The sequence below is a fragment of the Canis lupus genome, chromosome 1 (genome assembly GCF_003254725.2).
Source record: "Canis lupus dingo isolate Sandy chromosome 1, ASM325472v2, whole genome shotgun sequence".
NCBI classification, from domain to species: Eukaryota; Metazoa; Chordata; class Mammalia; order Carnivora; family Canidae; genus Canis; species Canis lupus.
In genome coordinates, this window is record NC_064243.1 from 22,352,611 (window position 1) to 22,369,810 (window position 17,200).

Genomic DNA, 17,200 nt, shown 5'->3' on the forward strand with positions numbered 1-17,200 from the left:
TGTCTACAGATTGTTGCAATCTGTTGTATACATCTGTCCCACCTTTTTTCTATTAGTTTGGGGTCGTACCTTCCAATGCTTACAAACTTTTTCTCAGTGCCTCAAGTGTTTTGGGAAGAGAAATAAACTTAGTTGGTAAATAAGTCATCTTCAAATGGAGCTCAGTTAAAGGTATAAAATATAAAAATGACCCTTTCTCTTTGGCTACCAACTTAATGGGCACTCGGATCACAAAGTTGATACAATGTGTTCATCAGTTAAGAGGAAAAATCATCAATATTTGGCATTGAAAGGCCAACATCCTAGTTTCAGATTTTAACTGAAAGCTTAACCCTTAATACAAAAGTCGTAAATTTCTGAGGTCTAATAATTTAAATCCAAGTTCTTGCACTGAAATTATTTCCTTTTATAGAGTTCTTTCCCGTTGCTACCTTTCTTTCCAGAAGCTTCCAGAGGAGGTGGTAGGGATGGTACGTACCCCTATTGAAAGTATGAAATGTTTGCGTATCATGAGTTGTCCATACAGTCACTCCACCTTCGAGGAATTACGCCCAAAGCACTCTGAATACAAGGCAACTGAACAATTCACAAAGTTCACTTGCTTGGTAATGAAAATAGTTGCATATACCTGGTTATGTATTAAAGCAGGAAACCTTCAGGAGAAGAAAGAGAGATGTGTACTGTACTATTAGAGTACAGATGTGTACTGTACTATTAGAGGCAAGAAATTAGGGATGCAATGTTAACTCATTCCTTGGGGAGTTTCTGCTTTGACTAAGTCTTTATCATGAACAAACAAACAACCCCTTCCCTCCAAATAAAATAAAATAAGGTCACTGTGATGGATCATAAGCTCTCCTGGACTGAAACCTCCTTGAAGGGAGGGCGTTATCTAAACTGAGCTCTTATCTCCTCAAATACAGTCAACTCTGAGACTGACACTAGAAACCCGCCACTACCCTTTGCATGATAGCTTCTTATCAGGCCCTCCCACAGTAGTTCCTCTGATGAAGTATCTTAGGCAGTAACTATCAGCCAAAGGGGAAGGAATGAAAGCAGAATAAATTTTCAACTCTAAACTTATTAAACCTCTAGCACAAATCATCACGTCACTTCTGCCAAAAACCATGGCAATCCACAGAGAGGCATTTAATCAGGGTCTCTGTCAAAAATAAATTGCCGGAGCCCCACAATACATACTCACAAACCTCTTGCTATCATTCTCCTGATATTCATGGTTTACTGACTGTTTTTAATCATGTTACAATTGGATATTCTTAAAAGAATAGGTATTAACATGAAAGTGTTCAGCATGAATTGACAAAATTACAATCTACCTAAATATTTGCCATTACGACACCATTTAATAAAGGAGCTATGGTAATTAGTAGCTTCCGATAATCAAAAAATATTCAACGATAATAAGTAAAAAGAAGGCACCATAGAATAAATAACTACATTATAAAATAAAAGAGTGAGGTATCAGAGTAACAAGGCATGATGCTATTTTTCATAAAATTGAAACAATATACATGTTAAACCTTGGTATACATCAGAATCACTCCAGTAGCTAATAAAGAAAACAGCTTCATTGAACAAGCACAAGGCCTGGACCTAGTATTTTTACCAAGTTCCTTCAAAAGCACTGCATTTCGGACCTAATTAAAACGTGGGAGAGGTAAAGAAGGAAGGGAGAGAGAGAGACAGGGAGAGAGAGATCAACGTTATTGAAGGCTTTTGATATTAAAGAAATTTCAACCTCCTAATTTATGTATTTTTTAAGATTTTATTTATTTATTCATGAGAGACACACACAGAGAGAGAGAGAGAGGCAGAGACACAGGCAGAGGGAGAAACAGGCTCCATGCAGGGAGCCCGATGTGAGACCTCGATCCTGGGACCCCAGGATCAGGCCCTGAGCCCAAGGCAGATGTTCAATCACTGAGTCACCGAGGTGTCTCCCAACCTCTCATTTTAAATAGATACAATACCATGGAGGAAACATCTCAGAGATCTCTCTGATATGATGTCTCTATCTATACCCTCATAGTCATGAGAGTATATTGTTCCAAAATGTCTTTGGGCCCTGGATACTGGCCCCCTAATGCTCCTATGTAGAGGAAGTTTCCAGCCTCTCTGTCCACCCTTGGAGTACAGGGTAGAAAAGAGATGCTACTCCCAACATCGGAAAGAAGCCGAGTGGCTATCGAAGGGCCAATGTGCTAGAGAAACCAGCAATTCCAGTTAACAAGGGGCTTGGGCATATTTCTTTTTAATTTGAATGGTTTTCAAAATTGAACAGAAGTAAAAAGTAATTACCAATCTATCCATTTAGTTTACATATTGAATTCACTTTTTTGTGAACAACAATTTTTCTTTACTGATAAAAGAATATGGTCTCCGTCTCATGCCTGCTTCCAGATTTGTGTGTGAGGTCTATTGCTCATGCCGACGTTGGGTCACCCAGGGCTCACCTCTTCCCAGACAATACTGAATAAAAGGCCTGCTGAGGCTCAGTCACTTTTGTGTCTGAATCTTGATTTCAGCTCAGGTCATGATCTTAGGGTCCTGGGATCCAGTGTCCAGCTTTGTGCTGGGCATGGAGCCTGCCTGGGTTTCTCCCTCTTCCTCTGCCCCTTCCCTCACTTGCATGCACACACTTTCTCTAAAATAAATAAATAAATAAATAAATAAATAAATAAATAAATAATTTAAAGGCCTACTGAGACTTGAAACTGGGAAACATCTGAAAACTGCTTTCTGAAAGAGAAAGCAGTTATTACATAAGAATAGAAAAAATTAAAAACCAAATTTTTCTCTGTGAAGGCCTGATGGGAGGGGAGGCCAAGAACACTCCCTGGCCTATCCTTCCTGGCATGTTAGGGACCATCTAAAGGAACCAAAACAACCTAGGGACTATGGGGCCTTGAGAGATGTGGAAAGAAGATGACCTTTGAATACTTTAATGCTCTCCATTTATGATCATTAACAGATATTTGACTACTGCACGAAGACTTTGATCTTTTCTGAACTTAAGATCCTGTGACTCTCCAAATCCCCACTCTCTGTGTCATTTCTATATACTGGTAACTAAAATCTTTGACTCATGACTTGATAACTTGACACTCAGGTAAAAAGAGAAGTCCTGGGATCCAGGAACCAGGGACTTAACCATCAGCTCCCCTGCCTTGCAGTTCCTACCCTGTGGTGATGATTCATATTTGGTTACTGCCCACAGCCCTGGTTGGACACTAAGACACTGCTGTTGTGCCCCCTGTGAATACATCAGGGAAGATGACAGACATGGTTAGTGGGGTAGGTAGGTGCTAAAGCAATAATAATAAAATTATAACCAGTAATCATTCAGAAGGACATTTGAGGCATGGTGCTCTGACAGCAGTTAGGAGTGGACTCTAGGAAAAACAATGGACATTCCAGAAAAAGTGAAATCAAAACAGAACTCCAAAGAATGAACAGGAATGAGCTTAACCAAGAGGAAATGAAAAAAAAAAAAAAAGGGTCTTCAAGAGATTACTCCATATGCCAATGTGGGAGGAAATATCTTACTAGGGGAACTGAAAAAGATTATAAGGACTAGAGCATGGCACAGAAACTAGTGAGAATGAAGTTGGCCATGGAGGAAGGAGAGGAAGAAGGGGGTAAAGGATGGAAGGAAGAAGCCATATCATGTGGAGCTTTTGGGTCATTATGGAGTTTAGATTTGATCCTAGAATCATGGGAAATGATTTAACAACTTCAAGTTGTTAAAAAATTGTATACTTTTAAAAGACAATTTTATCCTCTGTATATAAAATAGATTGCCATCTAATTAATAGACAATTGTAGGAGAAGCAGTCAAGGGATGAGGGTGGCTTCTGTTTAGTTAGAGCCAGTAGACATAGAAAGAAATAATCAGTTGTAATCAGTTGTGCGTGGCTGGCTCAGCTGATTAAGCATCTGGCTTTGGCTCAGGTCACGATCTCAGGGTCCTGGGATGGAGCCCCATGTCAGGCTCCCTGCTCAGCTGGGAGTCTGCTCCTCCCTCTCCCTCTGCTGGCTGCTCCCCCTGCTTGTGCATGTTCTCCCTCTTTCTTTCTCTCTCTCTGTCAAGTAAATAAATAAAATCTAAAGAAGAAGAAGAAGAAGAAGAAGAAGAAGAAGAAGAAGAAGAAGAAGAAGAAGAAGAAGAAGAAGAAGAAGAAGAAAAACTAAACAGTCCATTAATTAATCTTTGGCATAGGCTCAGAAGCAAAATTATGGAGAGTCTTTTCAACAAATGGTGCTGGAACAACTGGACAGCTACATTAAAAAAATAAGGAATCTACAGACACCTTATACCCTTTATAAAAAATTAGAATAGTTCGTATACCTAAATATCAAACAAGAAATCATAAAACTCCTAAAAGATAACATAAGAAAATATACAAATGAGCTTGGATCTGGTGGTGACTTTTTAGAGATGACACCAGAAGTATGATCCATGAGAGAGAGAGAGAGAGAGAAAGGATGAACTGAATGTCATTAAATTTAAAAACTTCTGCTCTTTGAAAGCCACCACCAGGAGAACATGGAGACAGAATATAGACTGAGAGAAAATATTTGCAGAAGACATAGCTGATAAAGCACAGTTATCCCAAGCAGAAAAGAACTCTTAAAACCCAACAATATGGAAATGAACAACTCAAAAAATGAGCAAAAGAGCTGAACAGACACCTCGCCAAAGAAGATGTGCAGATGGCAAATAGGTACATGAAAAGATGCTCCACATCCTCTGTCATCAGGAAAATGCAAATTAAAACAATAAGATACCACTGCATGCCTGTAAGTGTGCCCAAACCCAGACCACGGATGACACCCAATGCTAGCGAGGATGTGGAGCAACAGGAACCCTCCTTCACCGTTGGTGGGATTGCAAAACGGTACAGCTACTTTAGAAGACATTTTGGCAGTTCCTTGTAAAACTACACTTACCTTTACCATACAATCTAGCAATCCCATTCCTTGGCATTTACCTGAAAGAACTGCAACACCTATCCATACAAAACCTGCATATGAATGTTTATAGCAGCTTTATTCATATTTGCTAAAAATGTAGAAGCAATCACGTTGTCCTTTGGTAGGTGAAGGGACAAACGTCCATATCCGGACAATGGAATATCATTCAGCACTAAAAAGAAATGAGCTATTTAGCCCTGAAAAGACAGGGAGGTATATTAAATGGATATTAGTAAGTAAAAGAAGCCCATCTGAAAAAGTAGCCTACTATATGATTCCAGCCATATGACATTCCGAAGAAAGCAAAATTAAGAAGATAGTAAAAAAGATCAGTGGTTGCCAGTGGTTATACGTTTTACTATATATTTGTCAAAACCCATAGAATATACACCACCAAGTGTGAACCGTAAAGTAAACTATGGACTTTGAGTGATATTGATGTGTCAGTGTGGCCTCATCAGTTGTAATAAATGCACCACTGCAATGTGGAATGTTAGTGAGGGAGAGGCTGTTTATGTGTGGGGAGACGGGATATATGGGAACTCTCTGTATCTTCTATCCAATTTTGCTGTGAACATAACAGTACTCAAAAAAAGTAAGTCTGTTTGAAGGGAAAAAAAATGTTTCTTAGAAAAGCTAGACATGGCTTGCTGTTTGATAAGAAAGTTTTAGGTAGATGAGAGAGAGAAAAATGAGATTGCCCAGGTTTTTTTTTTGTCTTGGACAACTCATTGGGTGGGGTGTCACTCACTACAGTGGGACTTACAGGAAGAGGGAAGAAAGGATAATGAGGCAAGAGAAATTGAAAAGGAAACCAGATTCCTGGCTTAAACTAATTCAAGTCCTTTAGTCCTTGCCCCCTCCACAGTTGTTTTGTTTTGTTTTATTTGGAGTCTAGCCTGTATCTCCTAATAGGTTTCATTAGAAAATGTCAACCAGTTATGGGTTAGGCATAGCTTGATTATGGTACAAAAATGCAAACAAAAACAAATGTCCTTGTGTACATTAAGAAAAAGCATGATGGCTTAGAGGAAAGAATGTGGGTTTTAGGTCTAAAAAGACCTAAAAAAGTTTCAAACCTGCTTTGCCTATTCATTAGCTGTGGGGTAAGCTATTTAAACTGCGCCTCAAAAAATAAAATAAAATAAAATAAAAAATAAAAAATAAAAAATAAAAATAAATAAATAAATAAAAATTTTAAAAAATAATAAATAAACTGTGCCTCAGTCTCCTAAGGGATATGGCATGCAGGATGGTTGGGAGGACATAAATTATGTTGCTGCTTTTTAGGTGTCACGTAATGGATCCTCACACCATAAAAGCAAGTGTTGGGATTACCCACTGGGTGCTTCTCACATTTTAACATGAATTCTGCAGCTGTATAAAAATACAATTAGGTAGGAGTGAAAGCATGTCGAATACATACTCGGAGGTGGTGATTTCCAGAATTCTCCTGAAACAATCTAAGACTGGAGACTTGATACAACACCTTTCATTGAAAAGAGTCTACCCTCTTCCAGAAGGGAGCTTACAGTTTGCTCTTTGTATGTAAGCCATACAGGTAGTAGGTCCTTAGGACATTTCAAAGACCCATTCCAACTGGTAACATGCAGATTTCTCTTCTTTTCCTCCATTACTCTTTCCTTTCCCCATAGTAGTTCTTTCAAAGATTTAACGGTAGCTATTCCGAAGTATACAAAGGGTGGGTATGTTGTTAAATAAATAATACGCACTGAGTACCTACTGAGTGCTAAATATGATAGAGGAGAAAACGAACAAAAAAACACAACCACCAAGAAGAGTTAACAACAAAGCAAGGAGATTTGAAAAAAAAAAAAAATGAAGTAAAGCTTTAGGGAAAAGGTCTTATGCCATCCACAAAATAATACAAATGTGGGAATAAACAGATGGGAACTAAGAATTTTCCAATCAATTGGGGTTTCCCCTGCAGAGTTCTGGCACAAGATACCTCCCGGGGAGCACAGTTGAGTCTGAACTGTTGAGGGCAGCGTAGTAGAGCCCTTTCTGCTTTCCCTAAGACAGGCAGGGTGACCGGTATGACTGGGAGTCTCCATAATGAAAATCGGCAGGCTTGACCTATGTTGACCACATTTGTAGTTTCTTCCCCCCCATTGGTGACCTGCCACATGTAAGCTTTCTTTCTGCCTCTAATTTCTGAGGCTCAGCAGCCGAGCAAAAAAGTATGAAAAGGTTACTCGTTATAAACTGAAAAATGGATAAACTCATAATTTCTCAAACATGTGAAACACATGTCCCCCAGGTAAGACCTTGCACTCCAAATGTCAGGCCAGAGTGAATTCTTAAAGCTGAGTTATAAAGCTCTGAAAATGGAGTTTATAATGAAAATGTTGACAGGCTCTTGGAGTCACTGTAGTATAGAAAATTTAATATGTCACCTTGTTTTACAAGATTTTACTGGCATAGAAGAAAATTAAAACATTTAACATCTCTCACTTCACCAAATTGCTTCCCTCCTCCAAACTGCGGTGCCATTTGTAGTGCTATTTCATTTATAAACATCCTTTTCATTGTCACGGGCCTAGCCTGGGCGTGCTCAGCTCTATACTCCCACATTTCCTTCCCAAAGCACTGACATGCTTATCAGGGCAGCATTACCTTATAATGGCATCCACATTTTCTGAAGGTACGTTAAGTTGTAAGAGTGCTGGTGGAGAAAGGGATGGGATTAGTCACCTAGCTGCACAGGCAACATAAATGATGCTGATCATTAAAATATTTCCTAAGAGCCTTTCACAAACAACAACAACAACAACAACAACAACAACAACCAAAACATTTGTACTGCAGATATTTACACAAATACAGAGAGAAAGTATAGCCTAGTGTTGGAAGAGACAGATGTAAATCTTCTGGCAAAATGGGATGATCACCTGCATTTTTTAACATGAGTAGGCAAAAAAGCATCATTATGAGGGATGGGGCACCTAGCTGCCTCAATCAGCAGAGCACGTGGCTCTCGATCTTGGGGTTGTGAGTTCGAGCCCCACACTGAGTATAGACTCCTTAAGTAAATAAATAAACTTCCCCCCCCAAAAAAAAAGAAAAAAAAAAAAAAAGAAGGATAATCTTCTATGTCAGTTGTAAATAATCTTCTATGTCGAGATTCATATAAAAACATATTAAAAAAAAAAAAAAAAAAAAAAAAAAAAACATATTAATCCAAGTCAGATTACCAACATGAATCCCTCAACCCTAAGAATATTCTGATATCTGCAAGGACCACTTGGCTTTCATGATGTGTTTACATACCAACCTGCCAATTTGCAGTTCACTTGCTTTCTCAGAAGAAGGAAGAGACCCAATATTTGCAAGTCCACAGAAAGCTTTTCAAAGCCATGGCAAACTTTACTTCAGACTTTGAGTAAGTGAGAATTAAGAGCTGTGATGTTTCAATTTATGAAAGAATAAAGTAAAAACCCTGAATATTATCCAAGTCCTTTCTAGAGCAGGCATTATTTGATTAACTCTGATTACTCAGGGAGACGTACCGATCCCACAGCGCTGGTGCTAGGAATTTTAAAGAGGCACATATAACCTCAAGTGTCTGCACAGGGTCTTTGTGGATGAGGAAGGATAAGCCTCTGGATGGGAAACAGGCCAGATAGTCAGAGCACGCAGGGCACATGGGTATGCGTCCCCAGGGAGGAGAAGCTTCTTCATAGGGCTTCTCTAGTCCCATCTGCTGCAGAGCGCTTAGGGAATTTTCAATAATACCCCAATTTTGTTGTCCATAAACCTTCATTTGTTGAGCCTTTACAAAGTCCCAGGCCCTCTGCTAAGCACTGCTTGGTCATCTTCACAGCAACCTCATTGCGGTAGGCCTACTTTACAGGTAGGAGACTAAGCCCAGAATAATTTCCATAGGTGGCCAAGTTTACAGAACTAGGGAAGTACCACAGATAGGATCCAAAGTCTTGACCAGCTGACTGTGAAGCCCCATGCTCCTAACCACCCGCCACAGCAAGCAAGCAACCAGGTTCTGAAGAGCCTGTTCACCCAGGGCAGTTAAGATAGAATGTCAACTGCACCTTCTCAAAGTCAGTGACCAGTAGATGAGCTGAGGTATTATCTATAGGGTGGCACGTTCTGTGCTATAACAAGAGGACACCAGAAGACGAGGCCCCTTCTCACTTAAGGGGCTAGTTAAGGGTCCTTGAAGATGGGCTACATGAATTGCATCTTATAAAAAAAAAAAAAAAAAAGGATACAGGAGAGTCAGTACAAGGATGAGAAAGTAAGATGAAGAGAATGGTGTGCAAAGCCACGAACACCATATGGCTGTTGAGGAAACTGCTATAACGACTGAAAGAATGAGTGTAGATGGGGTTATACGTGGGGCTAGGGAAGCAAGCAGGGCCAGAATCTGGAGCTTCTTAAGGACTTAGAGTTAAGCTCCCATTCTTCTGTGGTGTGCCCGTAGGACCAAATGCCATTTTGACAGTGTATATAAAGCTCGGGAAATTCTGATTTCTACCTAAGGGTAGCCTCAGCCCCAAGTCATGGAGTGACCCATACTAGAAGACAGAAGACACATTTTGGGAAAATCTTAGGACACAGATTAGATATATTCTCATAGATTTCTGTGCATAAGATTCTCTCTCTCTCTCTCTTTCTTTGTTTTAAGTGAGGCAAACACCTGTGGCACAGTAGATATCAGTGATATTTAAAAGTTAAGGAGAAGCCAGCTGTGTTTGCTCAATGGCAGTAAACACTGACCTCTGATATTTTAGGTCTAGCTTAACAAAAATCACTCTACCAGGAATCTCTAAAAGGCAGACACCTTTTGATTCAACGATTGCATTGCTAGGAGTAGGTCTCAAAAGACTTGCAAGAGATATGCACAAGAGTATCCCCTGAATACAAAATCATACATTAAGGCACTATTAACAAAAGTGAAAAATTAGAGACAAACCAATATCGGTATAGGGATAGAAACTATAAAATTGTAAGGAGGAATTACAAAATGAGACTCATTTGTTAGAATACAGAAAAGTGTTAAAATGCATCTCTCTCTTTATATATATATATATAAACAAGCTATGTAATATTTACAGGGTACTATGATCATCTCATTTATGTTAAAAACAGACAATAAAGAGATTTAGTGTACATTTGTTGTGATGAGCACCAGGTGATGTACAGATTGTTGAATCACTATATTGTACACCTAAAACTAATATAACGGTAGGTCAACTACACTGGAATTAAAACAAACAAACAAAGACAATAAAGACAGAAAGTAGAAAGTAGACTCATGGTTGCCAGGGCATGAAGGGAGGGAAGAAGTCGTTCCAGAGTCAGAAAGTGATGATGGCTACACAGCTTTATGAACATACTAATGAGTGAATTATCTGCTTTCAACGGTGAAATTTGATGGTATGTGAACTATTTCATAATAAACCCCAACAAATCCCAGATATATGCGAGGTGCATGTGTTGTGGGGGTTGTGGGGTATTTAAAGTAGACATTTAATTTATCTACAACCACATCCTCCAAACATAGGCACCTCCAGGGCTAAGACTCAACTGGATATGACCTTAGAGAAATAACCACGATGTGTGCTCACTAAGTGCCCTACAGGATGCAAAGGATGACCCTGGAAGCAATGCTTGCATCAAAGAAATACTAATTTTTTATGTCATGTTCCAGCCTTTGGAGATGAATTCTCCTTGCGAGAGGGGCCACAAAAATCCAATCCAATAAAATCAACCAGCACTGAAACATAGTTAAAACTATATATAGCTTTATTAATCTTTAACACACTTTCTTAAATAGACTCCTAGTTGGTGAAATGCTCTAAGTGAAATTTCAGCAAATGAAGTCTCATGAGCAGCCCTTCTTAAGGGTTACGATGAAAATGATTTCTTTTTGCGTAAAATACAATTTTTAACACTGTGCCTAATAGAACAACAAAAGTAGAGGGGCTAGCTGTAAATGAAATAGGTTTTATGGCCATGGTGTTCATCAACGGATTTAAGACATGGAAACTTAGATAGGAAGAGCCACCTAAATGGCAAGGTGTGTATATTGTCTCTAAGGTGTGTGTTTATGTCTAAATATCTCTGGATGACCTAGGTTAGAATATAGATAGTGTAAACCTAATTGTTTGTTTAAAGACCATAAGGGAAAACATGCAGATAATACAATACAGATTCTCTCTCTCACACCCGCATGTCCCCCACCACCACTGGTATTTATCGAACTATTTACATGCAATTGCTCTAACCCCTGCTCACTAGATTCGCAATTAGTCATACCACCCCCAGGCTTCACTGTTCTAAGGAAATTAAAATCCTTATTCTGGGTTCTTGAACCCCACTTCAGCGTAGAGGAGGTTTCTCTGCAGCACCAACAATCCTCTGGACGCCAACTGGGTATTCATTTGGACAATTCAACTCAATTCTGACGTCTATCTATCTGCAGACAGAGGGGATTCCACAGGTTGGGGGTCCTACGGCCCCCCTCTTCCCACTTCAGAGGGTAGTCACAAACCCAGGTAGTCTTCACCTGTGTATCTGACCCACTAGCCGTGAGTTCCAACTACCTCCTCCTCAGGTTAGATCAATTTACTGGAGCAGCTCACAGAGCTCAGAGGAATATTTTACCTACTAGATCACTGGCTTAGTCCAAGGGTATGACTCCGAGACAGCCAGAAGGAACAGAAGGACAAAGTGTGGGGAAAGGGTACAGAACTTCCACGCCCTTCCCAGGCGCCACTCCCTCAACATCTATGCACTTGCGCCAACTGGGAAACTCTTGGAACCTTCTGTGGATTTTTATGGAGGCTTCCACACGTAGGCACAACCGATTAAATCATCGACAATTAGCTATTGATTCAACCCGACCTCAAGCCCCTTTCCCCTCCTAGGAGACCAAGGGAGTGGGCTTGAAAGTTCAAACCCTCTACTCACAGGACTGCTTCTTCTGCTACCCAGGCCCCATCCAAGAGTAGGATCCCAAATATATATGTATTACATTATTTATTACTTGCATATGTACGCACGCGTATGCCCAGTGTATTGTGAAATGAGATGATAGATTTAGGACCTACCCTGCTTACTTATTTGCTATTAAAAATATCTATCGTTGTTGTTTTGTTTTTGTTCTATGCTAAACTCAGGATTCAAGTTCCCAAACAAGTTATTTGCTGCATCAGGAACACACGGCTCCTTCATGTACTCCAGTGGCTTCCCATTCACTAGAAATCAACATTTCTGATTTATTCTAATTCTCACATTTACTGAATAATAGGCTTTTCCACAATAATTTGTGTAATGGCCAATGGATTAGACGGCTTATTAGAGAATACAAATAGATTTTAACTATAAAATTAGACTATTAAAACAATAATTTCTTAAAGGGAGATGAGTAAGTGCTTTCACTAACAGTACTTTCATCTACATCCTAACAGGAAAAGTTTAAAATGATTTAGGGACTACACACACTGAGCGTTTCTATGATTCCTTTTAACTGATGTAGTTTCTAGAACATCCCCTAATTTAAAATGTTCCCTTATTTTGTAGAAAAACTTTGTATCTAACATAAATATCTCAATTCAAAGGTCTTTATGTAACATTACATTTAAATAATAAATTTTAGGGCAGCCCTGGTGGCTCAGCGGTTTAGCACTGCCTTCAGCCCAGGGCCTGATCCTGAAGACACGGGATCAAGGCCCATGTCAGGCTCCCTGCATGGAGCCTGCTTCTCCCTCTGCCTGTGTCTCTGCCTCTCTTTCTCTCTCTCTCTCTCTCTCTGTCTCTCATGAATAAACAAAATCTTAAAAAAAAAATAAATAAAATAAATAAATAAATAAATAAATAAATAAATAATAAATTTTAACATGGACATTAAAAAAATTAATAGGAAAAAAACGAGTACCAGTGATAGGTTCATAAACATAAAAATGCTTTATTAAATTTATTATCAGTCATAATTTCATCAGAAATTTACAATGATGCCACCTAAACTATCTACTTACTCTGATTTAGGGCTTTGTTAGCCTGACATTCGTCAAAAAAAAAAAAAAAAAAATCAAGCTTTTGTACTCCAAAAGGGTCTTCTAGAATGCAAAAGAGTTTTCTGTTACTATCACTGAGTTATTTAAAATATTGCTCATTGCTCCTTCATTTTTATTATACTACCAGCAAAAATCACACTGAAGCTAGCTTAAGGTTTGAATTAAAAAGAAAAAAAAAGTACTCTTAATATAATGATTTTTAGAATGAATAATTAGCTATCTCCATTGTCACATGAATTAGAATTCATAACAAAGAAAAGGAAATGAAAGGTAGGAAGATTTTTAAAATTTATTTTGTTGATGTTTCTACTATAAAAAGCCCTGTCAAGTTCTCTTTTGTAATTTTTATAATGTAGAAGATGTCTTTCCACTGTGCATATTTCTCAGGAATATATTTCTGTTTTACTTTTATTGCAGAGTTAATTGACTTAGGAAGGAGACAACTAAAAACCTATTCTTTAAAATGCAATTATTTAAGTCGAGGGTGGGGAGTATATGGGTAAGGAGGCATTGGGGCAATGTTGGTGATTATCTCAGTTTTATTTAGCAATAAAATCTAAAAAAAATATAAGATTAGCACATACACAATAATTATAGCACCACATTTCTTCTATATATATATATATTTCTCTCTCTCTCTCTCTCCCTCTTTCTCTCTCTCTCTCATGTTTTAACCACAAAACAATAGGAACATTTAGCTAACTGGAGATAATTAAGACCATTAAGAATTATGGAGTCTGAACAATTTATTTTCCTACTTATTGTTTGCAAATAAATACCATCCCTATTGGTTTAAAATAAAAAAAGCTCTTTTCTATAATTGCACCTTCCCAAAACAGAATTCTGAGAGTATTCAAGAGCCTTGGGATACATTTTCCAAACTGCTTGACCAGATGAACTTGACCTTCTAGGCAAGATTCTTATATTTGTTCCTGTAGAGAAAAAGAATATGAACATTTTTTCTTGCTGTTTCCTTTATATAACGTTTGAGTGACCTCAGGCGATGTAGTTCATTCTCCCTTCTCTTAAGACAAGTTCCTTTTTCTGTTTCCTTTTAAGCAAAAAACGTAAAGGTCAGATTATCATTTCACAAAATGCTCCATTCAGCTGAGGCGACTCTAGCTTCTCTCACCATAATATGCTTTCACTAATTATTTCATAACTCATTTAAATGGGAGGCATTCTGGAAAGGAATTCACTGCAACAACTCCTCAAGTAACTAATTATTTTTTTTTTAACACAGGGGAATTTTAATTATAATGCCTGTGTTATTTAAAAGCAGTGTGTGACAATTTGCATCTTGAAACATCTATTGTAATAGGGAAGAAAAAAAAATGCTCCTGAATGAAATAACAATTCATGTAAAGGCAATTTAGTTGCCCTTTTATTTCCTTGATTTTCAAGAAACGGAAAGAAAAAAAAAAAAAATGCAAACTGAGCCTGAATTATAAAACCACTTACAAAGATTAAAAGAGAAAAAAAAATCTTGCCCCTATAAAGAGTATATATAACCTTATTTTTATAGTTACATGTTCTCTATATTTTAGGAGAGATTTATCATGTGTCATCATTTAATGTATAGCTGTGGTAGCAAAATCTATCATTTTAGAAGAAAACAGCCAAATCATACTGCTTTCTTCTAGGGAGTTGATATTTTCAAGGGACTAAAAGGATAAATAAAATCTATTATTATTATTACAATAGTGACTATTGCTTTCCATTAGTTTATATTTTGGAGAGTTTTATTGGTTAAAAATAAAGGGCTACGTAGGAACCTATTCACAGTGTCCTTACATCTAGTCCCTAGATTGGTGATTATCTAGATTGAGCAGCAAAGTGATAAGGGAATAAGTATGTGTCATCGTTAGAGAAGGTGGGTTCCATCGTCTGCTTGTAGAAAGTCACTATCTTTTTTTTTCTTTTTTTTTCCAGTTTGTTCTCTATTAATTTGGGTATCTGTATCGCAGAGCCTTTTTGAGCATTATGAGCTACTGCATATACATATACTGTTCAAAGAGGAAAATCTCACACAGAAGTCAGCGGTTTTAACAGTCAAGATGTAAATATTTATAAATTAACAAAAGAAGAATTTACCTGGACGTAAATGCCCTATAATGTATCCTGCATTCAGTGTCCCTCTACTTGAGGAGGGGGGGCTGATCCCACTGCATCCCCAAGAGTGTAAATACAAGTGAGGTAGCACTTGGGTTCCAATTGTGATGCTCATAGCCCTGCAGAGGAAGTGGGTGGCCAAGAGCCGGGTGGTTGGGTGGGTGTGTTGGGTGGCGGTGGCGGGTGTGCACTGGTGGTGTCACTGAAAATAAACAAGACGGTCCTTTGGCGATTACTCAGAGCAGCTCCTTAATAGCGTCTTACACGCTGTTTGGACGCTCCTCTCCCCCAGGGGAGGGGGGTTATGTTAAACTCTCAGTCTAGACCAACTGACCCCTGTCAACTCAGCTTCAGTGAATCTTTTTCAGTTGGAAGGACACCAAGCAGGCTCTGTTGAGAAGACTGCCCAGCATCTTTTTCTGAAATGAGAACAGCCGTTGCATGATCTAGAACTCCTGGTCTGACCAGGACAAATTATATTGGCTTCACGGACAGAACACTAGATCAAGTTGTGAAAAATGGATCTCACAGTCAAACAGATTTGGGCACAACTTGCCAACAAACTGCATAGATTCAACTTTTTAAAAACTCAATTCAGGCTTGCCAGTTTGTGCTTGTAGATTGCGAAAGCAGATATCTGATCCAAGTTGACAATATTTATAGCTCAGGATTTGTAGTCTATATTTTTTCCTCTCCCAACCCCTCCACAAATGTTCTGTATCATCACAAGGAATAATCAAAGTTGTCATTTCCTAATAATATTGATTGTAATAATGTCACAATATCCATTTTTAGGTCTATTTGTACTACCACTGCTGCCAGCGAATAAGAATCTACTGCGTACCATGGTTTTACGGGCTAAATGTTATTTAAAAGCCAGCACAGTCTTAGGAGGTAGGTTATTATTATGTCGATTCTACAGAAGAGAATCCAGAGGCTCAGACAGCTGGCAACATCTGGAGTTGGGAAAATGTGTTTGACCAGATGCAAGGTCATCTTGATGTTTATGGGTTATGGAAGGAATGAGGACGGGGCACATGTTTTTTTTGTTTTTTGTTTTTTTTTTTTTTTTTTTTTTTTTTTTTTTAAGTAGCATATGGATATCCCAGCACAGTCCACCTTCTAAATCTAAGACCCTATGGGCTCAAGAGAAACTTTTGGCCCCTCCCCTAACTATACAGAGTAATCTAAATCGGAGGTCTTTCCCACAACGAGGGTTATTAACTAAAATAAATTTTATTGGGAAATCATTGCCATCCATATAGCAAACCCCTAATAACAAACTTTTGTTCTTCTTACTCTGTGAAGTGCATTCCTTTCCTCTGAAATCCCAGGCCCCTACCCCTATTCCTTAGTTCCGAAATGACATACAGACCTGATTTTGTCTGAGTGTCTTTGGAATCTCCACGTCTGTGTGGATACCCTGTATGCATACTATTAAATTCTATTTTCTCTTGTTCATCTGTTCTATGTCAATTGGATTCTTAGTCCAGCTGGATGGACCCTGGACAGGGACAGGAATTCTTATTTCCCAACAATGGAAACCTCTCCATATGTGGCATAAAGCTCCATGTATTCACTGGCAAAACAAATATCTAAGGAATAACCACTAAACATGCCCCACACTCTGACGGGCAGAGGGTGGAGAAGGGAAGGATAAGTTTTGCAGATAAAGTCTGACTCTGCTTCTCTCTTTAAAGTCTCAGTCTAGAGGGTTAAACAGAAGTATCCATGGCAGAGAAATACTGCTCTACTTTAGAGTAGAGCTAATTGGATACAGACAAAATTCCCCAGTTTCAGCCGGGACAGGCCAAGCTGCTTTCCAATGGAGTAACAGCCCTTACCGACAGAATTTGCTTTTATCAGAAATGCCAATAGTCAGTAGTAGCTGGTTACACCAAGAACTTTTGTTGTTGTTGTTGTTTTGTTGTTTTTAAGAGAGAGAGAAAGAAGTAGGAGGGCAGAAGAGGAGGTGGAGAGGGAATCTTAAGCAGATCACGCCCAGCACCCAGGGCTCCATCTCACAACCCCGA

At 38.6% G+C, this 17,200-nt stretch overlaps 1 protein-coding gene across 4 annotated transcripts in view; it reads right to left on the bottom strand.

The window, feature by feature from the left end:
* Positions 1-17,200, bottom strand: part of DCC (DCC netrin 1 receptor) — a 1,086,886-nt gene that overhangs the window by 683,966 nt on the left and 385,720 nt on the right. The window contains exon 1 of one of the 4 annotated variants that reach the window (XM_035700551.2): positions 8,291-9,068. The exons of the other annotated variants lie outside the window; for them this stretch is intronic. The gene's annotated coding sequence lies outside the window, so the exon portion shown is untranslated. Of the gene's footprint in view, positions 1-8,290; positions 9,069-17,200 lie in introns of those variants that run through there. 4 annotated transcript variants of the gene reach the window in all.